At 29.0% G+C, this 27,636-nt stretch overlaps 1 protein-coding gene across 5 annotated transcripts in view; it reads left to right on the top strand.

The window, feature by feature from the left end:
- Window positions 1-303: 303 nt before the first annotated feature.
- Window positions 304-27,636, top strand: part of LOC107445331 (uncharacterized) — a 76,850-nt gene continuing 49,517 nt past the window's right edge. Inside the window, exons 1-2 of one of the 5 annotated variants that reach the window (XM_087154752.1) lie at window positions 461-645; window positions 27,248-27,318. The gene's annotated coding sequence lies outside the window, so the exon portion shown is untranslated. Of the gene's footprint in view, window positions 646-775; window positions 908-11,282; window positions 11,326-27,247; window positions 27,319-27,636 lie in introns of those variants that run through there. The other 4 variants (XM_043052240.3, XM_016059693.5, XM_016059695.4 and 1 more) reach the window with 4 other exon arrangements.

Below are 27,636 nucleotides of genomic sequence, written 5' to 3'. Positions count from 1 at the left end.
CACTGCCTAGGCTATATATATATATATAAAAAAAAAAAAAAAAACGCCGGTTTTTATTTAAAGCTCCCACAAATTTACTGATATGAATTTTGATTATTATGTAAGTGTTACAAGACAAAGATAAAATTTCTGAAATCTACCAAACAGTTTGTCTTATAAGAAAATAATATTCAACATTTAGCTTCTGATCTTTTTCTTTTACATGTTTGCAATCTGCAATAACTTTTTTATTAACACAAAAAGTTATTTTAATAAACAGTATTAGTTTATTTATCAAAATTTTTTTTTTTTCCTTATTTAGTTCTTGATATTATGACTTGGTTAAAAAGTTTTCGACAATTGAATAAAGCATTAAATCACTCTCAATACTATAGATGGCGCCATCAATGAAATTCTGTAAGGTAAGTTTACTTTATGTAGGTCTAGAGGTGTACAACAGGTAAACTGATGTTTTTTATTCAATAGCGTTCGGGGATTTTGATCTTGTCTGTTGTTAATATTATTATTGTGAAAAATAGTTTGTTGTCACTTGATCGTAAGAGTATAGTACAGTGTATCTGTTTGTGATTTGTTTAATGTAGACAAGAAATTGAATGAGAATATCGGTTGCGTCATGAAACTGTGAGAAAAAAAGAAAAGAATATCGTAAGAATTTTTTTATTTTCATGCTCTTACTTTTTATTATTTGATAACATCAATTGTGTTTTAGTTTTCACATTTTAATAGATCATCGTGTTTTCAGTGAAATTTAACAAGTGACGTTGTTATTAAGTAACAATTAAACTACATGCTTAATTCCATGCGCATTGGAATGATTTCCTAACTTTTAACCACACTACCTGTTAGGCTTGTTGTGTTTTTGATAAAACTTGGAGCACGTGAATTTTCAGATTTTTATTTTATATCTGTGAGTTCTGCATAATGTTTAAATTTTTGCCGTTTTGTATACGATCATTTTTTAACTTATTAATATTTTCTAAATTATCCGTACCTTATTATTTTAAGTTTATGGAACCATTATATTTTTAAGAAATATACAATTACTTTAAATTAGTTAATATTGTTAGAATATCTGTTAGCTTGTTTAGTTTTTTTATTTGCTTTAGAATATGTGTTGTTGGTTTAGTTTTTTTTATTTGCTTTACTAATTACTAGTAAAATTTGAATTATTTCAATAAATTATTCTTTAATTTGGTATTTAATATTCTTTTGTTCCGCCCATATGTAAACATGTTTGTGGGAGTTGTGTAATTAATACGACTTCAAATAGCGTATCTCGATATCACATTTTTTCACTATTTTATATTTGTACTTTTTATAGCTTACAAGCTTTATTTTCATGTTATCTTTTGGAATTTTTTTTAGTGGAAAGTTGTTTTATTATTTATTTTGGAATTAAAGAGGTGCGGAAAGTTTCTAAAATATTTAAAAAAAATTTAATAATAAAATAAAAAAAATGTGATAATTAATTATACGAAGCTTATTTTTTTTATTTCCATGTTATTTTTTTTCCATTTAAATTTTAATCTAATAATTTAAATTACGATTTTAAACATTTGACGTTTTTCTTAAAATTCTAAAAATAATATTTTTTTTTCTTGTTTAAATAAATTGCCATGTCTTTATAGGTCATATTCTATAAAAGGTTTTTTTTTTTGTTGTCCTTCCTGCTGTGAATTAATTATTTACTTAACTGTATAAAGTATATTTCTTAAGATGATCTAATTAAGATTTAATAAATTTGAAACATTGAATATATGATGGCTTTTCAATAATTCATTTTAAAGGATGAAAAACAAAATTATTCATTTAAATTTTTTAAGCAATGCTATGATTGATTTAACATCCCCACTGAGTTTCCACCTTAATTATTAAAAGATTATAAATTCATATCATAAAATAACCAACCGTAAACTATCAATATCAAAACAAAGAGAAAGTTGCCTTCTTATTATCTCTTCTCACATTCACGTGCAAATTGGCAGAAATGCTTAATTATATGCAGTTCTTTAATTTGGAAACATTTACTAAATTAGAAATAGTAATATGTAGTATTTTTTAATTTCTTTTTTATGTAAAATTGCTGCATGGAAATATTTGACAAGCTAGCAGAGGATGTTTGACCCAGGACAAACTTAATTTTTTACATATCATTAAAGTATTAAAATCAGTTCTTTCTTAGTGTTTGGTTTTTAAGGTCAAAAACTGGTTGAAACCCACAAAAACTTAAAAAAAGGACCCTAACAAAATCATTTTGCATATGGATATTTTTATATATATTTATATATATATAAAAGTTTTTTTTAAAGTTGACATTTGCAATTTTTTTTCTTTCCATTTTGTAAATCATAAAGTCTAACAACTTCATAAAATCCATGTTATAACATTATATTAATATACGAAAAGAATTGTTTTAAAAATATATTAAAATAAGAAAGGATTCTGAAGAAAAAAAACTGCACTTGTAATTTTACTTTTAAATTTAATTTCGTTTTCAGTGTAGTGTGTCATTTTGCATAGGTTGATGGTGGTAGCATACATTTTGCATAGGTTGATGATGGTAGCATACATTTTGCATAGGTTGATGATGGTAGCATACATTTTGCATAGGTTGATGATGGTAGCATACATTTTGCGTAGGTTGATGATGATATAGATAATTATTAAAATGTTTAATGTTGTTTATCTAATTTTTAGAATTTAAAGACTACTAACTTTTTTTAAAGCTTCCAGCAGATCTATAGTTAGCTGGTTTATATTTTTAAAGTGTATATTTATATGAAGTTAAAAGAAAAATGTGTTTTTTTTTTCTTTTTCGAAGACGTTTTCTTTTTAACATTTTCTAATAAGCCTTGCAGTTTTTGGGCTTATTGTTATGAGCACACTTACCTATAGATAATCGGAAAATTTTGACATTTTTTTTTAATTGCCAAGGAAAATACAACATTTTTATGATTTAATCTACAGAAAAAAAGTAAAGAAAACAGTGTAAGTGAAAAATCCGAAAATTACTAAGTTCGTTTTTAGTCAGTACATAAACTGCACTTGATGATATCAAAATCTGCTTTTTCCCTACTGCCTATGAGCTTTTATTCAACAAAGTTTAAAATAGAAAATAAAAAAGATAATAATAATTTGAGGACATAAAAAACTAAACGGTTTATTAAAAATTCCCTTCCTCCCAAAATGATTAGCTCGTGGCAAACTTGAGAATATATCATTAATTGCTCAATGAATCTCATTAATTTTAAGCCACTTGTTACAGCTATGTACTCGGTTATTGCAATGAACCGAGGGAAGTAAAGGCGCATTTAAAATTATTAAAAATAACAATGTAAAAATTAAAGCTAGTGATAGGGGCTCTTGAATAGAGTGCCGCGTTAATTCGTCGCGCACAATTCGTCGTGGGACAATTCATCACACGCAATTCGTCGGGTGACAGTTCATCATGGTGGAAATTCGTGGCACAAGGAATTCGCCGTGGGTACAATTCGTCGTGGCGGCAATTCATCGTGGGCACAATTCGTCGCGAGCTCAATTCGTCTTGGGCACGATTCGTCGCAGGCATAAGTTATTGCAGTTTCAATGAAATACGTCTATTTATAAAGACAAAGCTCTTGTATTGTCTATAAAAGCTAATAAGTTATTAATTTAATAATTATAATTATATTAATTTAATTTAAATTATATAATTTAAGTTATATCATTTAGATATATTAAGTATAATTAAAATATATTTAATTATATTAATTTTATTATTACATATTTTTAGTGTTTATTTTTTTCTTATTTCTAATTTATTTAATTTTAGCTTTCGTAGCGGAATTTTTTGAATTTAAAAAAAAAGTTACTAAATTTAGTTACTACCTACGAAAATTTAAACACTTTTACATCTGACACTATGAGAGTTTCATCGTGGAAACTTGGACTTTTTAGGATGTTAAAACGCTATAAGTTTCAAACATGCAATATTTTAAATAAAATGAAAAACAGAATATTCTAAAATTTTTTATTTTTTTTTATCTTCAGCGGATTTTTATGCACTATGGTGTTATTTTTGATTCATGAGGCAAATTTTAAATTGAGCTAATTAAACGCTGCAGGTGATAGATAAATTTTGAAATCACAAGAAAACATACAGTAAAAGCTATAAATATAACGAGTAAGGCATATTATGATAAGTCCACTATTACGACAAATTTCCTTATCACCTTTAAAATCACAGCATTTAGGAAATCGCTCATGGGCTGCAATAGTTACAACTCAAAAAATACGCGTTTTGGACTAAGAACAGGTGTAAATATGAAAATACACATTCTTTTCAGCAGCGAAACTAGCACAATTCATAATTCAACTTGAAGGTAATCTTCGTTTAAGCAAACTAAAGCATTTCTTATGCATTTTCCTTAGCAATGAAAACTTTAAAACCACTTATCTCAAAACATGATTTTTTGAGTTGTGCTGCTATTGCAGCCCATGAGCGAAATAAAAATTGTATATTTATAACGAGTTAAAAATTACTTGGCATCCGCTTTTACGAATTAATTGTTATTGTAAAATTAGATACATCAAAATTACGCAGAAAACTGTATACATCGCAATTCAAAATTTTTCAACTATTATTAAATAAAATAATAAAATATAATAAATATTTAAAAAATTTTTTTTGCATGGAATTATCTTTGGATAAAGAAATTTTATAATTCTGTGCAATTTTTTTTAAAATTTGCTTAAAAAGTTGGAGAGAGATGCCGAAATACGCAAAAAATAAAATTAGTATTAGGGAGCTTTGGACCGCTCTCCTCACCTAACTATGAGGATCACATTTCCCTAACATTTTTGGGCTCAGAAATCCAATTCGTTTGAAAAAAAGTTATGTTTATTCAGAGAAAGTAGGTTTTTGTGTCTTATTTCGTAACTTTATCGCTAATTAACATATTTGTGGTCGAGCTATTAAAATGAAGTCTTAGAAATCTGAAGATCCATGGAAGAACTTTCTTATAAATAAAGAGCCTTTAACTTAAACACTATTCACTCTGTTGACTCTTGTATAGTCTCATTCGATTCAATATAAAAAAACAACATGGGAAACCATGCCTCACTTGCTTAAATAGTTATATTAAATGCATAAATGGGTACAAATTTGTACTTTTTGTATATGAAACCCATTTTAATTTAACTATTAGTTCCATCAACTCTTAATTCGTTTCATTCAATTCAGTGTAAAGGAGAGGAAAAAAAATACACAATGAATGCTTAATTTGCCGAAGAAATTCAATTTCCTCTCTAATCACTCGTATTTCTCTCGATAAAAGGAGAAGCGAAACAGAAGAGGGAATTTTTAAGTATAATTTATAATGATATAACAAAGTTTTCTGCCAAAAAAAAAAAAATTGTGTTAATTTTTCCGAAGAAACACCCTTTTTGTTGCTATAACTACTAGATTAGCATATTTTATCGAAACCGCAAAAAATTGTGCTCACGACTCATTGTCACTACGAAGAATTTTCGTTACGACGAGTTGTACTTCCATGTGTTTCTTATCAAGTATAAAGAACAACTGTTTGGTTGTTCTGGAAGTTATTTTTTTTAATTAACTGAGGACTGCATTGTATTTTTTTTCACAACCAACTTCACGTTAAAGTGCAAAAAAAAAAAGAAGAAAAAAACTTTTGTTGTCAATTTTTCCGAAGAGACATCCTTTTTGTTGCTGTAATTACTGGGCACGTTTCATCGAACCCTCAAGAAATTGTGCTCACAACTAATTGTCGCTGCGATTAATTGTCATTGCCATGAATTGTGCCCACGACGAACTATGCGCTTAACGAATTATGCCTATGACGAATTTTGTTCACGATGAATTGCTGTTGTGGCGAGTTGTGTCCACAAAGAATTGTCACCGCGATGAATTGTGCTCGCGACAAATTGTGCCCACGATGAATTTTAGCTGAGACGAATTGTGCTTTCGACGGATTATCCCACGACAAATTTTGTGCGACGAATTGACAAAGATCCTTTAAATGTATATTTCTGATAAGTTCTGAATATAGTCTCAAATCTGGACCATGTGTTCCGTATGATGAAGAACTATTGGGTTGCTCTGAAAGCGATTATTTTCTTCAACAGAGGACTACGTTGTATTTTTTCTCAACCAATTTTACATTTAAGTGGAATAATCATTATAAATTTTGAAAGCTGATATAGGAAGGCTTACTTGTGGAAAAGTTCGATTGATTCTACGCAGCAGTCTTTGGTTGATGTCCTTGCAAACATAGAAAGTAAAAAGCAGCATTTTTGGCGTATTTTACTTTTTTTGCTATCAAAAAGGCGAAAATGCTATTCAAGCAAGAAAGAAATTATCTGATGTGTAATGGAGAAAATGCATTGACAATAAGCCGGTGCCAAAACTGTTTTGCAAAATTTCGATTAAAATCCATGAACTTGCGAATAACAACAACTTGTGAGATCGCTGAGAGATTTAATTTGTCGAATTCGACCGTTCATTATCATTTGAAACGCCTAAATTTATTCTCAAAGCTTGGCGTATGGGTTCCTCGTGTTCTATCTTACGGAAAGAAATTCGTACCGTTCCATTAGACGTCTGTTTTGCTTCTCCAAACGTCAAGGAAATAATCCATTTTTGAAGGACATCATCTTTGGGGACGAGAAATGGGTTGTTTACCTACAATATTTGTTCGGGTCTCTACGAAATGTTTTACGTGGTAATACCTTTATTTCAAATAAGGAGGTCAAAAATCTCCTGGATCATTTTTTTGACAGTAAAGAACAATAATTTAATGAGCTGGAAATCATGCTACTGCCAAATAAAGCTGCTACTGCCGATAAAAACAGCTGGCTATAATGTGAGGTATACGTTATGTTCATGCAGAAATTTGAAACTATTAACTTAATTTTTAAAATAAAAATCTAAAATACCATGGGACATAATGGAATATGTTGTTGTTGATTAAAATAAAGAACTTTTTAGTTACCCAATTCATTCAGAACTTAATTTTTAAAAAAAATATTTTGATATTCGCCAATTTTTGGTGGGAGGGTAGCGTTCCAATATTCGCACTGGTTACACGAAAGTGAACTAGTCACGTGACCTCAGTTTGCACCGTAATTCAGGAACGATCGGTGCGGTTAGGTCTAGTTCTGGTTGCCATTAGCAAGCAGACGCTCTCCTCTTTCTTTGAGAAAAATAAATTAGTGATAACTAATTTATTTTTTGTTCTATTATATTTATTTCTTGGCCATTCTATTTTTGCATATCTTGTTAAGGAATATACAGTTCTAGACTTATAAAACTGTTTTATTTAATAACGCAAAATATTATACGCCTGCTGTATGATTAGTTTCAGTTTATCTTATTTATTTTTTAAATTTAGTTGATAGAAAGTAAAACTTCTATTGTATATATTAGTTTCTGTTTCTTTTAGCATACTTTTCCTAATGAGATGTTTATTTTAAAATGCATCCATCATCTCAGTAAGTTTTATATTTAAATATTTAACAAAATTAAAGAGAAAAATAAAAATCTGCTTAGTACAATTTTTATTGTTTTTCTTCGAAATATGCAGGTATCATATTTTTGAAAAATTAATCGTTATACACTATTCTTTTTGGACGAAAATGTTTAACACTATTCTTTTTGGACGAAAATGTTTAAGTGAAAATGTAACGACTACAAAAATATGTAAACATGAGCTTTTTCATATGAAGCAATAAATCTTCTACTGATTTTAAAGTTCTATCGCTATTACAAATTTAACAATAATGCTTTGGATAGTTGTTTGATTTACAAAACGGTATGTTTATTGAAAATCACAAGTCTAAATTCTTTCGATGTGAATCTATTAAGTAAATCTAATCACCACACGAATCAAAATTCAGATGAATTCTTAGTCTTGAAAACAAAAACATACTAATGTCAGAAATAAAACGTTTATGAATGATATCCATTGCTATAAACAGCATCAAGACGATTCATCAACAGAATACATTTCCAATAATAATTATTATATTTCAACTTAATACAAGAAAATTTATTTTCAATGATAAAACAAGTTTTTATAACAAATGTATAATAAATCCATTCAAAAATACAGCAAAATTATGAAGATCACAGAAACGGTATAATAAAATTTGTAAACAAATTAGGGTAATGACGTCATGCGAGCTGACCAAACCAACCAGAGACCTGGTGCACTTCGTGCATAACTGGTGACACCAGTTCTAATAAAGGAACGATCGGTGCGGTGCACTGGTGCAACCAGTTTTAATATTGGAACGGTCGGTGCGGCAAACCAGTGTAACCGGTGTCACCGGTGCGAATATTGGATCGTGTCCCATGATGTTACTTTGAAACCTGGTAGGTCCCCTCTAAAGAGAAAACGGGGATAATAAGTAAACGCGGCAAAAGCCCGCGAAATGTTTTTTGATGAAACCATGTACCGCCAAATATGAAATTACCACTTTAAAGGGGAATACCAAACAAGTTGTTTATTCTAAAATCGAACAATTTTTGCTACCACCTCAACTTGGAACACTTGAATCGGGACATACCTATTTTTTTTCTTTTTTTTTTTTGTGTGTGGAAAGATTCTGAAAAGAAACTGACGTAAGGAAAAATGCAGTCAAAATTTTTTTTTAACAAAGTAAAAAGCTTGAAAATTATTCACATTTTCCAATAAGATAAGAACAAAACAAACAAGAATATTTTCTTGCTGATAAGCTGTTTCCAGGCAGCAACAGAATCTAAGATAAGTAGAAGAATAGTATTTCATATTTATAAATACAAATAAGACGGATGTTGGCTGTTGGACGGATTATCTTTACGTAGCTATATTTTAGTATGCATTGGCTTGAAGAGTTTTCCATTTCAACCGAAAAACAATGTTATTTAATTATTGATACCTTTGAGAGCCTTATTTGTAGAATTAGGCTGACTTAGATAATTGGCATTATTGATTTTGCTGAAATTTTTATGTTTATGTAAAACCATTAGACATATTTTTTTTTTAGTTTTGCAAAAAATTGTTTTTCTTAATTTTTTGGGGAGGGGTTGAAATTGATGGTCATTTGGTATTCGAAACTATTCAAGGCATCGACATAATTTTGAATTTTATTGGGTATAGAGATAGTAAATAGCTGAGGAACAATGCCTCACTTGTTGATGTAGCAATGCCGGAAATTTAGATCGGTATAAGTACAAAACTGTACTTTCTATACATAAAAAAACCTTTATTACTTATACCCTGTTAGTGCTATAGTTAGTGCCAATTTTGAGAGAAAAGTTTTGAGGGCCATCCTTGGTGGGATAAAAATAAATAATTCCTGGAGAAGACGATATAATACTGAACTGTATAAAATCTACAGAGAGCCAGATATTGTGAAATTCATTAAAATACATCGAATGAACTGGGCAGCTCACATTTTCAGAAGGAATGATGACTCAAATTTAAAAAAAATCCTGTTACACAAACCCCTAACGAACAGGAAAAGAGGTAGACCCAGGCTGAGATGGTTGGATTTAGTTGAGACTGATTTCCTTACTCTAAAGGAGAAAAACTGGCGAACAAGTGTCAAAAGTAGAGAGAAGTGGATTCGAATTCAAAGGAAGGCACTGGCCCACCCTGGGCTGTCTAGCCAGATATGATGATGATGAGTGCTATAGATTTAGGTTTGGTTTCATTTGATTAAGCGTAAAAATTTTCCTATGAAACAATATCTCACTTGTCTTTAGTATAAATAGAAATATGTAAGTTACTCTCCTTTGAACCCTCCTTTCACCCCCCCCCAAATCATATTTTTCTAAAGTAATTTACAGGCAGACATTCTCGTTATCAGCTAATCAGGAACGGGCCCTCAGAGTTAAGGTATCTCTTTTTTATCAATTTTGTCTAAAATATCATTTTTCTGTTTTTACATAAAATAAAACGATACACTTTCCTTTTTTCAAAACCGTTTTAGTTTCGTTTCTATGTCAAAGAGAACAGAAGTTATGATGATAAAAAAATAATAATTGACAAATTGTGTTTTTTGTCCTTTTTCTCAAAAATATATTTTTTGTTGTTTTCCTTCATTCTAAAGTTCTTTCTTGTCGGCCGACTTTTTCTGACATGGGCTCCTATGCTATTTTAATTTTGCTGATATGCTTTCATATAAGTATGGCGCAACAATTATGAGACTCTCTATTGTATATAACGTTTTTAAACATTTCAAGAAAACATGTATGTCATTTTTAAAAAATATTGAGGAGATCCTAAATTAGGCATTATTTGTATAAATGCGACTAAAAATTTGTTCCCCAGTGTCACGAATCTAAGAAAAAAGCCTTATTTTATGAAGGCTTTATTTCATAGAACCTTAGATTAATCATAATAAATAATTTACGTGCAGGTAATTAAATACTTAAACGTCAATTACTTTAGGCTCAAAAAATAAAGCCACATGTAAATTAATGTTTTTTTTTTTTTTTTTTTTTTTTTTTTACAAATAGTTTTGATTTTAATAGGTTAAGAAAAAAACAAACAAGAATACAGCATTTTCATATTAAATCCTAAAATTTTACATGGCAAAAAGAAAAAAAAAACTGGGACTTAAATAGATTGAAAAGTTAAAGAAATAAAAAGAAAATTGAGGGGGTCGTTAAGAAGACGATACAAATGTTACTCGTTAAAGAATGCGTTGAAACACAAGTTCGTGAAGACGACTGATAGTAAATTGCTGAAATGACTGCCGTAATGCTGAAAATAAATTTAAAAGTTTATAGTGAATCCATTTCCATTGTGTTTTTCGTTATAGATTTATATTTTTATTGATATAACTAAAAACCTACACTATAGCTTGGAGCATGCTTAAAATAAATTTAAGCAGAATATTTCGTGCCAGTACCAGTTTAATTCTGAAAAGCACAATTTTTTTCATTCTTATGAGTTCTCTAATAATACTCATTATTCTAATAATATTCTAATGAATTATTATTAGAATAATGAGTTATTCTAATAATAATTTAATAGAATAAAGGTAATCTCGAAAAAATTATTAAATCCCTAATTTTTGCTCAGTTTCTAAGGAAGCGTACATAAATTAAAAATTTTGCTCAGTTTCTAAAGAAGCGTACATAAATTAAAAATGAGTTGACATCTAACAACAGTCATTGCTCGAACAAAACAAGCAATTGGTTTGAATGGAAGGTTCAATTTATTACGTGTGGGTAATGAAAGTGGGTGGAGAATGTTGTTGAAACAGGTAAACCCACTCTCTCTCTCTCTTTCTCAAAAACGATGTTTTGGTTTATTTTGTGATTACGACCAACAGGTGAGTTTCTTTGTAATTAAAAATGTATTCTTTTGTACATTTTATACAACATTATTTCTATATGTTATTGATATACGATTGTAGCTTTGTTTACTATAATATTTAAATAAATCTAAGTAAAGGAGTGAATAATCGTGACGCTTTTTAATACGACCTTTTCAGTATAACGACCTATACATGAAGTCCCATTTGTTATTTCCTGTACGTAATATTATTTTAACGCCTATTAAAACATCCGCTCTGAACCACTCATTCCTCTATAGTAACCGATATTCAGCATAATTTATTTCTGCGAAAAATTAATGTAAGGATCAAATATAAAAGTATTTATGACCTTATTTAGATCTTTTCAAAACTTCTACTATTGACGTTTGCGTTCAGCGAAACTCCCAATGTTATTGAACTTAAAGTGTGAAACATAAACATTATTATTTTCATTTCTGAGAAAATTACTAAGAATGCAAGGGTTAAATATTTTTGCCTTTTATTAATTTCCTTTGTTATTTGATTTCGTGTAAATTTCACTGTTACTGAATATTAAGTGTGAAATGTTTTGATTTCCTTTTTCAAATTAAGGAAGATCCCTCTAGATGATACTTTTATGCGAATATATTAAAATAAAAGAGTTATTATTAATTGCTCTATTAGTTTCCTAATCCCCATTAGAGTTTAGCATTGTTTTATTAAAATTAGTCCAGTATTTCGTTGCAATGAGTAAATGTTTAAATGTTGTAACGAGTAAATATTAAATGTTTTATGCTGTCATTAAATAACGATCTCACTTAACGTCTGTTTTTTGTTAAGACGACAGGGGACATGTCAAGCAATAAAAGTATTTCTTAGTTCTGATTGCATGTTAATAGTTAATCTAATCAAGTATTTAATAATGAATTTAAGTTTCAATTTCAACTCGATTTAAAGTTTCATACAAACCCTAGAAAAGTCTTCCTTAGCCCTGGAAGAAATAGTTTTCTTTTTTTTCTGAACCCAAATGAAAGAAAGATTTTTCGAAATATTTAAACAGTTGTAATTGCAATCCAGTTTAAATAATAATATTTATTTTCCAACTATTTAATATATCATTTTTAAACAATTGAAAAGCAGCTTTTTTCTTTTAATAATTTCTTAAAAAATTAAAGTAGCTAGCTTTTCAATATTTTATGTTATTGAGTATAGTAAAACCTGATTTCATAATTATATAAAGAAACATTAAAGGAACATAATAAAATTTTATTGATGCCGCTAAATTAATAAATCACGTATTAAATGTCGACTGTAGGGTGGGCCGAAAAATGGATATTTCGTAAAAGTGACTTTTAATAGCAAAAAAAACTTATGCTTCGGCATCTTAATTAACAATTTTTAGGTCTCGTATAAGTTATACATTTTCGTGAAATTAGTCAAATTTGGATTTTTTTTGCTTTTTTTTACTTAGTCAGGGGTCTGTCCAGACATTTTGAGAAAGGTCCGTTTTTGTAAAATTGTGAAAAAATTACTTGTAATTTGTGAATATAAAATAAACGTTAAGTTCTTCTTTCAACCAGGGTCCTGCTTTTGTGAATTTGTGCTAATAGGGTCCTGTTATTGCAAAAAACTTTTTCAAGACGTTTTTAAATTGTAAAGACATACAAGATCATGCTCAACACTGTAAAATTATAATTAAAACCTTTTTTTATTTAAAAATAAATAACAATTGCTGCTACTAAATTAGAGATGTAACATACAAATATTTGGTATTTAGCCTATACTGCTGAACGTAGAATATTCATTTCGGACGAATAAAGGAAGAAGCGTCTGTCGAAGACAAAACTTAGTTCGTTTAGTACATCTGTCTTTCTTACCCCTCCTTCCTGGGAAGGGTTTATTCGATTAACAAAACAATAATGAAGATAAACAAATTTGTGAAGGGTCCGATTAAAAGATAAATTATTTTGTGAAGGGTCCGTTTTTAAGTTAAAATATTTTGTGAAGGGTCCGTTAACGGACCCAAATTTCTTCTAAACAGATCCCTGATAGTGCATTATCTCTTTTTTTGCATTTTACAGCTTGTTTCTTGTATGCAATCATAATTTGTGCATAAGCAATTTAGAAATCATCACAAGGAGGAGGAGGTGGCACCTCAAGATCCTCCTTAATCTTCCCATCAACCCAGGCATGAACCCTAGCAACGATTTTACCTTGGCCCCAGTTAAGTTAAAATTGACTCAATATAGGTCCGAGAGACCAATATTGGGATGCCTGGATTTTTTAATATTGGTCCTAGAATGACCTATATAGGACCTACATAGCTAATATAGAACCTATATTGGCTAAATAATTCATATAAAATATCGGGTGAATCTGGCAATTCTATGTAGAACTGACATTGGTTGTAAAGTGGCTGTAAAATATCTGGTGAATCGGACAATTCTATATAGGTTCAATATCAGAAAAATAATGGCCCTTTGAACCCTTGTTGAGCCAAGATTCATGAATATTGGTCCAGTGAGGACCCAAGTTATTTTGCATCTAGGGAAGGACTAATTACAATATTTTTGAATTTCCAATTACTATATGTATGATTTTTTAAATTTTTTTTTATCTACTTTAATGATCGCTTGTATGAAGTTGTTCTTAAAATTCTATCACTTAAGTTTCCTCCAAATACCATACATTTAGATCTCCATTCTGCATTCACAGATTCACTGACCAGTTCCGCAATTCGTTTAACAGCCGGAGTGTGACATAATAATTTATGAATTTAAGTATTGACTATTGCTTTTTTTTTCTTTCTAAAATGATAAAATATCTTTGTCATACTTTATAATCAAGGGTAACTTTGACTTCATATCTTTGTTTTGTTATATATTATAATGAAGGGTGGCGAAAATGAACACGTCGACTAGTCTATAGACTCTTCATAGTAGCTTAAAGTACAGGTGTCACCTCATGATTGATCTCTTTTTTGAGTATTCTTCTGCCAACGTCTTTATACACATGTCCTCCCCTGCCGCGATTAATACCAAGTTCTCATGTTTAGTAAAATAGGCATATCATTGAATACACAACTTTAGAAAGTTATCAATCAAATTCTTTAGTCTGCATAGTATTCATAAAGCGTACAGGTTCGCAAAAAGCTTGTTTTTCATATTGAAGCACGCTGAAGTATGCATTTTTAAAATTATTAAAAGTATCTTCATTTCATTAGTATGTTCAGTTGGGGAAATATGCAGTCGCAGAACTCAGCAAAACTTAAAGTAATGGATTTCTGACCGAAAGATTTCTATTTAGTATTTCCCTGTCAATATGCAGCAAAAGTTTTTTATAATTTCTTATGTCAATTCTTCCAATTTATTTCAATATTCCAAAGTAAATAAGTAATTTCTTGCAGGCAGTTAAGGCTTCTTCAGCAAATCTGGAAAACGTATTTGGATCTGTTGTTAAACCATCTAAATGTTGAAAAATATTTCTAAAAGGAAGCTCATTTAAATGAAGGAGATAAATGAATCAGTGTAATGGTCCTTGAAATTTCATTTCAATGTTACGAGCTTATTTATAGCTGTACCATCACAGCCAATAACAAATAATAGCTTCACGTCAACGAAGTTTTTCCCCAAATATTGATACCTTTTTTTAAATAGCTATTTTGGATTTAATACTTCAGTTCCGTTTATGGGTGTTATGTGTCATCGATGTATTTCGCCAGGCTCTTGAATTACTCTTATGTTCTCTGCCTGTTTTGTCCTTTTGTACATCATTGGTCCAAATTTTTCTTGAAACTAGTATGCCCTATCTTTTTTGTATATTCCTTTCACACTGAAGTTTTTGAGTTCATTTCAAAGTTTGTGTTCAATTATTAGGGTTTAGTTTTCAACACTAACCAGTCCTACATCTTTAAAAACGCTAGACGTAATAGCAGTGCTGCTCTATTAAAAATTTTAAATCTCTTTACAGCAGTGGCAGGTTACTTAATCTCATTTGAGATTTTAATCTCGAAGAACCAAGCGTCACCTTCTTTTAATGTTTTTCATACAAGCAAAAACTGCACAGTGCACACTCATTCGAAAAGTGCAAAACTGGACTAAAAAAGAAATACTGCTTTATGTCGAAGCTAGGTAAATCAAATTTTTTCTAATTTGCCGTAACTTTATAGCTTATGAGCGACCTAACTATTAGAAAAATCTAATTATTTTTTGTATTAATAGAGTTAAAACAATGCACGAGAATGGTATTCGAACAAAATTTTAAAATTAGATATTTTTTTACCTTTTTGTCAAACTCTGAAGGTCATGCGTGACTTAAAGACCTGAATTTTTTGTTAATTTTTTCAAAATTATTTTCCCAAAATGAGGGTGTCAAAGCTCAACTTTTTTTCTGCTTTTCTGAAATATCCATTTTTTGGCACACCCTAATAGACAGTACTAAAAAACACATGTTGAATTCCCGATTACAAATGACATACAAATTTTTATAATCAAATACTGATAAGTCTGAATAATATGCTGCATTTGCTGACTGAATAGTACATACTAACTAACTCTTGAATAATATAGTACACATATTTTAAAATCCTTCCCTAAAACTAACAATAAAGAAGTTAATAAATAAAAAAAGAAGTTTTATTTTTAAAAACATGTAAAAGTAAACTTCGTTTTACTATATTGAATTTAATTTTCATAAATTTGAGCTATTCTTATTGCTATTGATCATTTTTAGTTTTTACCATCTCGTCCAGTTTCTTCCATTTTTAGTATTATGAAAAAAATAGCTTTCCTCCAGATGAAAGCCAGCCCAGATTGCTATATTTATTTATGATTTTTATGATAATGTCATTTCATTATGGTAGTAAGAACAAATGTCTTTATCGAACATTTTTATCGACCCATAAATACGATTTCTTATTGTATTGTACGTAATTCGGTTTAAGAATCAATAAAAAGTTTGATCTTTCTATATCAAAAGAAAGTTAATAGCCGCAAAGTGCTCTGAATCGATCTATTTTTTTCTCAGGATTACTGTGAATTTATAAAAGTTTAAATTTGGATAGAAGGGTTTTTATTAATATTTAACTCTAATTTTAACTCATTCAAGATGGAAAATTTACTATAGATAAAATTATAGTTAGAACTGATATAATTCAAGATAGAACATTTTGAGCTGCGGAAATAAAAGAGGTTGGAAATAAAATATTATTTTTTGGGAAAATCAATAAAAATTGCATTTAATCAAATAGATATTTAGTTAAATATATATATTCATCTATCGTACATTATATGCTAGACTATCTAACATTATTACTTCAATCATATATTTTTAAAAAATATTTTAATTTTTCCTTGTTTCTTTTACTTTCTTTCTTCTCTTAGATAGCATAAGTAAATGTGAATATACTTAAATTTCTGCAACCAAAAAACATTGTTTCTGTAAAATTGTTTCGTATGAAACTAATTTTTATTATGATGTTTCTGACATATACTGTTTGTTGAACGACTACACAAATTTCATGTTTAAAGCGGTTTTCATTGTAGGTTCCAGACTTTCAAGTTTATCTATCTGGAATTTATCTTTTAAATAAGTTATGAATTTAATCAGTCAATTAGCATTAAAATAACAATTTGTTTACAAAACCTTTATAATCTTTTTTACGTTTTATTTATTTTCAAAATTATTATTTTCTTTTAACTTCAAGCTCAATCAAATTACCCCCCCCCCCCTCCGCCTTAACTGAAATTGATATAGAGTTTGCCAGCACAAATGAAGTACTCTAGTCTGACACATTGATAAGACATTTAAATTTTTTTAGCACTGATTAAGTGATTCAGAAATTTATATGAAACGTTATTTTGTTACATTTCTCTCTTGGTGAGACTTTTAAAATGATGGCAAAATTACCAAAAATGTTAAAACATTTAGTTTTTAATTTTATACTTCTTTAAAAATATTTTTCTGAAGCGTAGTTGGCAGCCTTTAATATACTTTTACAAGTGTGATAATTGTAAGTCTCGAAAATGTGAGCGGAACATGATACGTGTTGTCTAGTTTAACAATGATGGCAACATCCTGCGCTGAAGCAAGTACTTGATTTAGTATCAAATTGGTTTCGATCGAACTGTTTTCTTTCATTTTAGTTTAGAGTTTTCTAAGAGTATCTAATTTCTCTAATTTTATTTTCATCTGCAGCTCTTTTACTCTTTCTCAAATGAGTTTAAGTTCATTCACTTATTCCAATTTACTTATCCAAGTTCTTCTTGTAAGACTACATGTTTTTAGAATTTGTAAACAACTTTTTTCTTCATAGGTTTAGGAATTAATAGGAGCCTTTAATGTAAGAGAAGGTCGGTCTGTCAAATCATTGCCTCAATCACCAGGAGGCTCATTACTTGGATATTTCTCATTCTTTTTCCCTTCATAAAGAAAATAAATCTCATTGAATTTAATGAAATAGTTTCTTTCCAGTTAATTCACGATCACAATGAGGTTTTCTGTTGGCAAAAAGTAAGTTCAATTATATATTGAACAGTTAAAACATTTTAATGGAGTTCTTAATTGTAGCATTCTTAAGTAGAGGTGCAAAGTCGCTTGTTTGTTGACCTTTTAAACCTCGACTCCAACTTCTACTTACTCTATTAAATATTTCAACAAATCCTTGGAATATATTAATACTATTCCCTAATAAATATTAATTTCATATCATACACAACACTACAATAATGGGGGAGACACTATCAGTTTTTTACATTTTTTTAAAATTTCTCAAGAGATATTTAGAGGATTATTTTGTAACTTTAGAGATGTTTAACTCGTGCAATTTTCATACTTAGCAATAAAGTTTAAAGCGTTCAGAGGTTTGAGGGACCGACAATTAATTACGAAAGAAAATATTTTTGAATACATTATTCCAGAAAATTTGTATCGATTACTTTGGTTGTTATTTGCAATAATTGCATAAAATTTGGTGAACTTAGCTTAAATATTTATAATATGGACATTTTATAAAAAAAAAAGCTGATTTTTTTTTTTTTTTTTTTTTTTTTTTTTTTTTTTTTTTTTTTTTTTTACGTTTTTTGCCATAACTTAAAAAATATTCAGTAAAATTAAAAAAAAATTGCGGATCAATTTAAAATTAATTACAAAATTATTGCTACGAAATTTGAAAAATAAAATCGTTAAAAACTGTACAAGATATAAGTATTTAAAGTAGTTATATTGCACAAACTTGGAAAAGTTTCTTGATTTTGTAGTGAATCGTATTTGACAACTAATGAAAAAAGGCTGTTTTGAATATCTTAAAAATCTTAAAAGTTGCAAGCAATTTTCTAAGTAGTTTTTGTACTTTTAAAAGAAAACTCAAAATGATCAGGAGTTTTTCATAAATATTATTTTGTAGTCTTGTACCCTACAACATACTATATACTCTATAATAACCTATAATGAAATTTGTGGAATCCCTCATTATTTTGAGCTTTTCTTTTAAAAAGAACAAAAAATATTAAGAAAATTGCTTGAAACTTTTTAAACATTTAAGATATACAAATCAGACTTATTTTTTATTTGTTGCTAAATACGATTGACTATAAAATTATGAAATTTTTTTTTTTTTAAATTATTTTTCCGCGCATGCGCAGTTTAAAAAAACTGTTTTAAATACTCATATTTTGCTCAGATTTTAACGATTCTTTTCAATTTTAAAAAAAAAAATGTAATTAATTTAAATTTTCCTCAAAAATTTTGTTTAATTTTATTGGATATTTTTAAAGTTATAATAAAAAACGTGAGACAAAATTATTGTTTTTTAATGAAAATGTCCATATCTCTATAAATATTTAATCTAGGTTTACATAATTGTATGCAGTTATTTCAAGTAACTACCAAAGTAATCTATACGAATTACAAGCTTATTGCTTAATTTTCTAGCATAGGGTTTTCAAAAATACAACTTGTCTTCTTTCTTAATTTATTGTCGGTTCCTCAAACCTCTTAAACCTTTAAACCTTGCTCCTAAGTATAAAAAATTATGTTAATTAAGCATCTCTAGTGTTACAAAAGAATCCCTGAAGTATTTCTTAAGAAATTTAAAAATAAATAAGTAAAAACTGAAAGTGTCTCTTCCATTATTGTAGAGAAGTATATGCCTAAATTTTTTTTTTTATTTTTAATGTACGATTGGAGTTAAAGGTGTTTTTATTTAAAATTGTATTTTATTTTATAACATAGTTGGAAAAAAAAATAATAAATATATATTTGTTGAAAATATTGAAATCGTGCGCGAAACCATTGTAAGAAAAGAGCTAGATATCAATATCTCATACACACATTTTTAAACATCTTTTGTCAAGAAGATTCATCTGAGAATATTCTAAAACTAGGAAACTATTACAAATAATATGGTTCATAGAATTTATTTGCATAGCTTCCAATTAGTTTTTCAGCTGAAAAAAAAAATTTTTTTTTTGAATTTATGTGCTAAATATTAAATATAAATATTTTTCTACATATTTTTCATGTGATCAAAAATTTGCTTTCATTTGCTAACTTTTAAGAAGCTTTACCGTGAGAGAAATTTTTCATCGCACATTCTGTTTCGCCTCCATAACTAATTTAAAATTTAAAGTATAGGAAAAGTGAGTTTAGGCAAACATTCAAAACTTATTAAAAGAAATGCCGAAAATTTTTTTTTTTTTCATCTTCAGATTCAAGAATAAATAACGGTAAAAAAAGTATATAATTTTACTATGAGTAGTTTTTCTTTTAGACTGAAAAAGTCAAGATGAAAAACCAAAGTAAACAATTTAAAAATTTCTAAACTAATTCGAAATTGATACGAAGTTCAGCAATAAAGAATACGTAATTACAAAAACTGCAGCAGTAATTTTTTTAAATAAATATAGAGATTTAGAATATCGAGACTTATTGGATATTTTTTAATGAAAATGCATGAACTTTATTTAGTTCGTATAACTAACAGTTGCGCTGCCAATAAAGAGATTAAAAAATATGCTCTAATAGCAAATTTGAGCAAGCGTTTTTTTGTAAATGAAATGGTGTCGACTTCAAATTTAGGATATTCATTGCTAATTTTCAAGAAATTTAATTATTGGAAATCGATGTATTTTTTCAATTACTATAAACTGCAATAAGTTATACCACTGTGTCATTTTGAATTTTTTTTCCTTCATAATTTGCCTTAACATATGTAAATAAAAGTGAATTTAAACTTTTTAAATTAAATCATAAGGTATCTATCATAGCTCTCCACCTCTTTGTGTTCTGATATTTTGTCTCTTTCCAAGAATTGCCTATTGTTTTCGATTCATTTATAGTCGGGCTTCACCAAGTATTTTAACCATCAATATGTTGTCCTAGGCCATTAAGGCAAGGTGTGCGATTGTTCTTGTTTCCCAGTGGCGCCATCTATGGCCAAGAATACGTCAAAAATACTGCCACACCCATACGTCACACCCGTTTATAGGGCGGACCCATTCATTCATCCACAGATCGTAATTTTGATCTGAACCAGAAAACGATCGATCTCCAAATCAGTCCCCACAGAGATATAATTTGTTATGGGAACATGGAAGACTTTGTAACCCGACAGATTTAACGTGCACCAGCCACCATTTACTTCACGGCCGACTGGATCCGTTCTCACGAACGTGAGCGAGTCCAGCTCCCTGTCAACCAATCTCTAATAATCGATATGTGTTTAGGATTAATACTATCTTTAGTATCCTGTAAATCACTGTCGAATGTTTCTTTCTCTTCATCATTACCGTCATTAATAGGTGCATACGCGCTAATAATTTTAATATGTTCCTGTTTTCTTCTGAATCTAGCTCGAATTATTCTTTCAGACACTGATCCCATCAAAGATTTTATTGCTGTTTTGGAGAATACTTCTACTTTCCAGAGAAAATGATAGATTTTCCATTTTTAGTTTGGTCTCTCCACTTGTATTCTACCAAGTTTCACTGATACCAAAAAATGTCAACTTGGTCTTTTCATTTCAGCTTCGGAATGTTTTTCATTTTCGTGACCTCGCGTGTGCTGGAAATTCAGTAGGAAATAAAGGATAACAGTTAATTTCAGTGTCAGTTACTAAAATTTATTTTACTTTGAATTTCGTAAAAAGAAGGAGAAAAAAAAGTTAAACAACTTTTACAGCTACATTCATAACTAGTTTAGAGTTTGCAAAATTATTACTTTGTGCACCAATTTTCTTTATGGATGATGCAAAGGAAAATCAACAAATTAGTTTTAAAAAAAATTGCGCTTTTGCGTCACAACAAGCAACACAAGCGTTGAGATCAAGCTTTTGCGTCAAATTTCTTTACTATTAGTAATTCTGTCTTTTGTCCCACCATAGAAAAAGTCAATATTGTTCCTTATAGTTATGACTCAATTGCTTCTTTTCCTCAATTGCTGCTCCTTATCATTGAGCCAAAATACTGGTTAAGCAAGAATATGAACCAACGGCTGTATTTTTTGAATACAACAATATTAGCTAATTCCTCTATTTTTCTCTGTTAACGCAACAGAGAAAAAAAATCGCTGATTCATTTAATATGATTCATTTATTGGTACAGAATAAAACGCGAAATTCTTTTATGTTTGAATTAGAGCGTACGGAACATATCTGTAGTATTATCCTCCACAAACTTTGCTATTTTCACACAAGACAAGGTGATTTACGAAATAACTTATAAGGCGGGTAAAGTATCTTAAATGAATTTTTCAAACATTCTTTAACAAACTCTCACTTATAGAAGATTCTTCCACTTTTTGTTATATTTTTTAGTTATAAATGTAACTAAAGCAATTTTTATCTTCAGACTATTTATTTATATTGAAAAGTAACAATTGCTGGCGATTCAGTTTCGCCTTTGATTCCTCAGCTTTATTTCTCCGAAATAATTCATCCAATCCAAAGTACCTCAAGCTGAGGTAATAATCATAATGCATTTTGATGTTGCATTCTTCCATACCGTCTCATTGCAAACAAGGCAATAAATAAAATGAGAAAAAAAAATTATAATAAAATACTGAACATTCTCGTACTTATTCGTGAATCTTTTTATAAATACGAGTCACGAATATTGCTCTCTTAGTTTTCGTCTAAAATAATTTCTAACTGCAGTCTTTTTTTTTTCTTCCCCCTTCTAACTGATATCTTAAACTGAACGAATTCGACTTCCCACATCAAAATATCTGCTGACCACGGAATGATGACCCCTACTTAAGACACCGATAATAAATACCAGCCACGAATATTGCTCTTTAGTTATCGTCTAAAATAATTTCTAACTGCAGTCTTTTTTTTTCCTTCCCCTTCTAACTGATATATTAAACTGAACGAATTCGACTTCCCACATCAAAATATCTGCTGACCACGAAATGATACTTAAGACACCGATAATAAGTTTTTATTACTGCATTTTGAGAATTCTAATTGCTCTTTAATAAATAATAATACTAAAAATAAAATAAAAAATTTTTTTAAATTTGTCGCAATAAATTGTTTGATTTCAAAAATCAGATTCGAAAATTTTACTCCCCGACTGTATGAGAAATCATTTTTATTCAAATTGAATTAACCTGATAATTAAAGTAGACTTAAAGGAAAAATAATAAATGAACTAAATATATTTAAAAAAAATTATTTTTAACCCTTTGACGCAGAATTTTTATTAAACATATTTTTCAATATTTTCTATTAATTCAGTTAAGTAAATTCAAAATTAGAAATAGGAATTACATCGACATTTGAAGTTAATGAAATCATTAATAAAATTTAGAGATTACAGTAAAACAATACGATATATTTGTATTACTTTCATACTAAGTTTGCTTTTAGCAGATGAGTAAATGCAATCATATATTTTTATTATTTGGGTTTGTAGGCGAAGTATTTTTAGAAGTATAATGGACAACAATTGCAAACAAATCTAATATTTTCATAGAAATATCACAATAATTATTCTCATGCTATAACTAATTTAGATATCATTGAATTTTGATTTCCAGGTAAATAAAGGCACATATTAACAAAAAATGATAAATTTTTCAAAGATAGTTTTTGCTTTTTTTTAATAAAAGCTCTTTTGTTTTTACATAACTCAATAACTAAGTTATTTGGAAACATTTTAGTACATTATCGGATAAGTTGATTTACGTTTATACTGAAAAGAAGCATATATGAGTGAAATTTCAAACTAAATATTTACTAAAAGCGTGTTCTCTACTCTCTTGGTCTATAAATTCAATTTCCAATCAATTTAGTTTAAGTAATCTGATCATTGGGTTGGCCATAGAAGATTTTCGTAGTTTTTTTTTATTATCCTCAATGTAAAATAAATACGCGTTAGTTCCACAGAACAAGTTTTTTAATAAAATGCTCTTGAGGCTCGATGGTTCAGGGGATAGAGTGAGTGATCGCCTTCCAATGAGGCGAACTGAGTAGATACGAATTCCGCATCCGGCTTGCATCGACCACAGTGTTGACGTGAAATATCCTCAGTGGTAGACGGATCATTGGTTAGAGTCCCCTTGCCGGCAGGCTAACCGTGGAAGGTTCTCGTGGTCTTCCTCTCCATGTAACGCAAATGCGAGCTGGCTCCATCAAAAAGTACTCCACGAAGGCAAATTTCTCCCAATACTCGATCCAGGAGTTCCCTTGTCTTCTGCATTGGGTTCAAAATTACAAGGTTACGGAGATTAGTAGTCGTAAACCCATAAAATTGGGTCGGCTGTACAACATAAAATAAAATAAAAACTTTCCTTTTGTTTGTTGCTTGATCTAGGAGTTACTCTATCTTTTAGGGCAGTGTTTCCCAAACTTATGACTTTTGTGTACCCTTTCTAAATTTTTCGTAACGCTGTGTACCACTATTAAAAAAATGAATGTATTTTTTACTATAAAAAAATTGCACAAAAGTTAAAACTCACAACTAGCTGTTGGCACCACTAATTACTAACTGTTAACTCTGCAAAAAATAGCCAATAGAAAAATACGCAATCGTAAAATTTCAGGACTAACTTTGTATTTAAACAAAAAAGTTTGAAATTTTCGTTTGTTGCAATAAGATATTTCGCCTAAGAACGCGTACCCCCGCTAAACTGTTCCCGTACCCTTAGGGGTACGCGTACCACACTTTGGGAAGCACTGTTTTAGGGGTTCAAAATTACTTGGATACGGATATTGAATCATAAACATTGAAGAAAGCAAATGTGATCGGTGCCCTGAACAGTCAGTTAATTAAATCAAAATTTTACTGTGTACCTGGGACCGGCTTGGTTACAAATCCTTTCTGTACAATTCCTCTCTGTTTCCTCTCGCAATCTATATTTTTGTTTATTACTCCTGCTTTCCTGTATCGTGATTTCGAAATAATTTTCGTTATTTTTTCTCCCTCAAATTAAATACTATTTTGCGATCCCCAATGTGTTTGATTTTTGTTTCCCCTTTCGATAAAAATTCTTTAAAAAAATGCAGTACTACCGTCTTTAACGGAACTGTCTATTTTTTTGTTAATTTCATGCAGTGAAATTATCAAAAGAAAACAATGAAAAAGTGCATGAAAGATATTATTAACTCCAAATAAAGTATTCTAAATATTATTGAGTGTCAAATGTAAAAGGAAAAGCTTACAAGAAACATTCTAACGAGCTATGCAAAAAAAAAAAAAAAAAAAAAAAAAAATGAAGAAAAAAATCTCTTGAAAACTTCCTTGTGTCCCCTTAAGTGTAAAATTTGCCTGTAAAAAGATGAGTATTATTAATTTTTGTATGAAAAAATATTAAATTTCAAAAGGGGGAGGGATATGCAGACTCTTGAATTGCAAGTTTACTTTTAGATGCACTACATCTTATTTATCTTTAGCAAAAATATCTGAAAAATTTTCTGAAATTTCCTGAAGTTGGGAATTTTTTTCATCATCTTGAATTTGCATAATTCTATCAACATGACTTTGACAATGTTGCGCACCATTATCACATTCAGTCTCAAGAACATTTGAAATCTCAAGATTATTTTCAGTTTTGCTATTTAAATCTTTATTTTTAAGTCTTCTTTTTGTTTTATTTTTCTTTAAATTCTCTTTGTTTACATTTGTATTTTTGTTTATTTTCATATCCAAAATTTTGTTTTCTTTAACAATTTCATTTTGTTTATTATTATTTGATTTAGCATTCTTTTTTTTTTTTTTACATTCCTTATTTTTATTCTTAGCTTTATTTTCTTTATTGGTATTTTTGTTGCAATCATTAACCTGGATTTCAGGAGAGATGTGTAAAGACAAGTTGCTTTTATAATCCGAAAAAGTGATCAGTTTTCTCCGATTTTGCATTGCAACTAGTTTAACACAATCAATCACAAATTTAAACCCGTTACATTCCTTTAAACCCAGTATGGCATAAGGTAGTTTAGTACTTAAAATATAAAATTCCACTGACCTAGCTATATCTCCAATTTTTAAGTTTAAAGTACAGGTTTGGTTAAGTTGCAAAATACCTTTTGTTTGCTTTACATTAACAAAGTTTTTTCTTTCTTTTGGACATTAAGTTTTTCAAAAGGCTTAGTTGGGATGATATTTAGAGTACTACCTGTATCAATATTTAACAGGATAGTTTTATTTGTCAAAATTGGGTTTTTGTCACTTTTATTGTTTTCATTTTTATTTTGTACATATCCAGCTACTATTAATTGACAATTTTGAGATTGGTCACTTTCTTGTTTAGGCTGAGTTTGATTCTCAGCCGTAAAAATATTAGGTTTGTTTATACAGTTTTGGCCCCAATGATAAGCATTGGTTATACCAAGCTTATCACAGTATTTACATGGCTTAGGAGGCAACTCCTGGGAAGCCTGGGCGAAATGACTTGTTTGTTGTATAGTTTTATGAAACTTTTCATTTTGAATTCTAGGTCTAAATTGGAATTGTTGGTTATAACTTTGACTTGGCCGGGAAAGTTTTTGATTTTGTTGAGGATTATAATTTGGATTACCTGAGTTGTTAATGAATGGCCGCCTTGGTATTGTGGTCTATACCCATTAAATTTGGACTCTGGTAATTTTTGTTCAGTTTCAGTTTAGGGTAAGACCGTAGGTACATCATGTATTATTTTCGAAACAATTTTGAACCATTCAATCGGGGTTTTGGGTTCCTTTAAAACCAAAACCGGGCAGTGGCACTTAACTAGACCTAGTATATATTTCAGACATTTACCAAAGCGACTATGTGATTGTCAACATTCATCGATGGAAGTCAACAACCACCAATTTCGGTCATTGGGGTGTAACTATTTAATTATTGTGCATTATTTATAAGCAGGGTCATCATGATTTGAATCTCTTGTTGTTTTTTTTTTAGATAAAAATCATTGATTAAATGAACGATTTAAAAAAAAAAAAAGTCGTTGGTCAAGTTGAAAATATTTTATATATGGCATAATTCTTAAATATATATTCTTTAGTCGGAATTTTTTTCCTAATCCAATTTCATTGAAGGTTTTATCCAGGCCAATCATGAGGAAGGGATGTATGCATATAATTATTTAATATTCAATATAAATCAATAGATAAAAAAAAGACAAAAGTGACTGGAATTATTTTTATTATTTTTTTTAACTGTATGTAAAATGATTTGCTGTTTAATAAATATATTTAAAATTTATTTAGTTTTATGTTTATTTAAGTTGAAGTAATTTCTAAATTTATTTAGAATGTAATTTGTATATATAAATAATGAAGAAAAGCCTATTCTGTCAAGCGAAATCAAGAATAATTTATGTTTCCTGATCTAAATTAATTTATTCTTCATTTGATATCAAACTGACAAATTGGGTTATTGTCTTTACTAATTTATGAGAGTGTTGAACTTGAATAAAAATAACTGTAATTTTATTTATTCAGTTATAAGTTTATAATAATGTTTACTATTTTATTTAGAAATCTTAAGCCTTCCCCTCATAATAAGGTGTGCCCGGATGCGAATTCCGCTCCCATTAAAAATATTTCAGGTAAATAAAAATCTAATTAACAACAAGTAAAAAAAAATTAATTAAATTTCTAAAAGGAAAAAGAGAAAGAAATCGTCTTATTCCTTAAAACAAAACTTTTGTGTTAAAAGTATTTTTCAGAAAAAGTATCCTTAAAACGTTAAAAAAGATATAGTCTATCAGACAGACTTTTGAAAATGCCACACTATCATAAAAACGCCCATTAAAAAAATATCTACAAAAAAGCGAAACAGAAAAAATAAAAATCGATCTTAATTTTCGAAAGAAAATTTTAAGGCTGCACATCTCAGTTTTCCAAATACCATACTTTCAAGAAAA

The sequence above is a fragment of the Parasteatoda tepidariorum genome, chromosome 11 (assembly GCF_982258835.1).
Source record: "Parasteatoda tepidariorum strain Cologne lab strain chromosome 11, Ptep-v5.0, whole genome shotgun sequence".
Taxonomy (NCBI): Eukaryota; Metazoa; Arthropoda; class Arachnida; order Araneae; family Theridiidae; genus Parasteatoda; species Parasteatoda tepidariorum.
The sequence above is the reverse complement of the archived record's forward strand: the minus strand, read 5'-3'. Positions and strand labels throughout refer to the sequence as shown.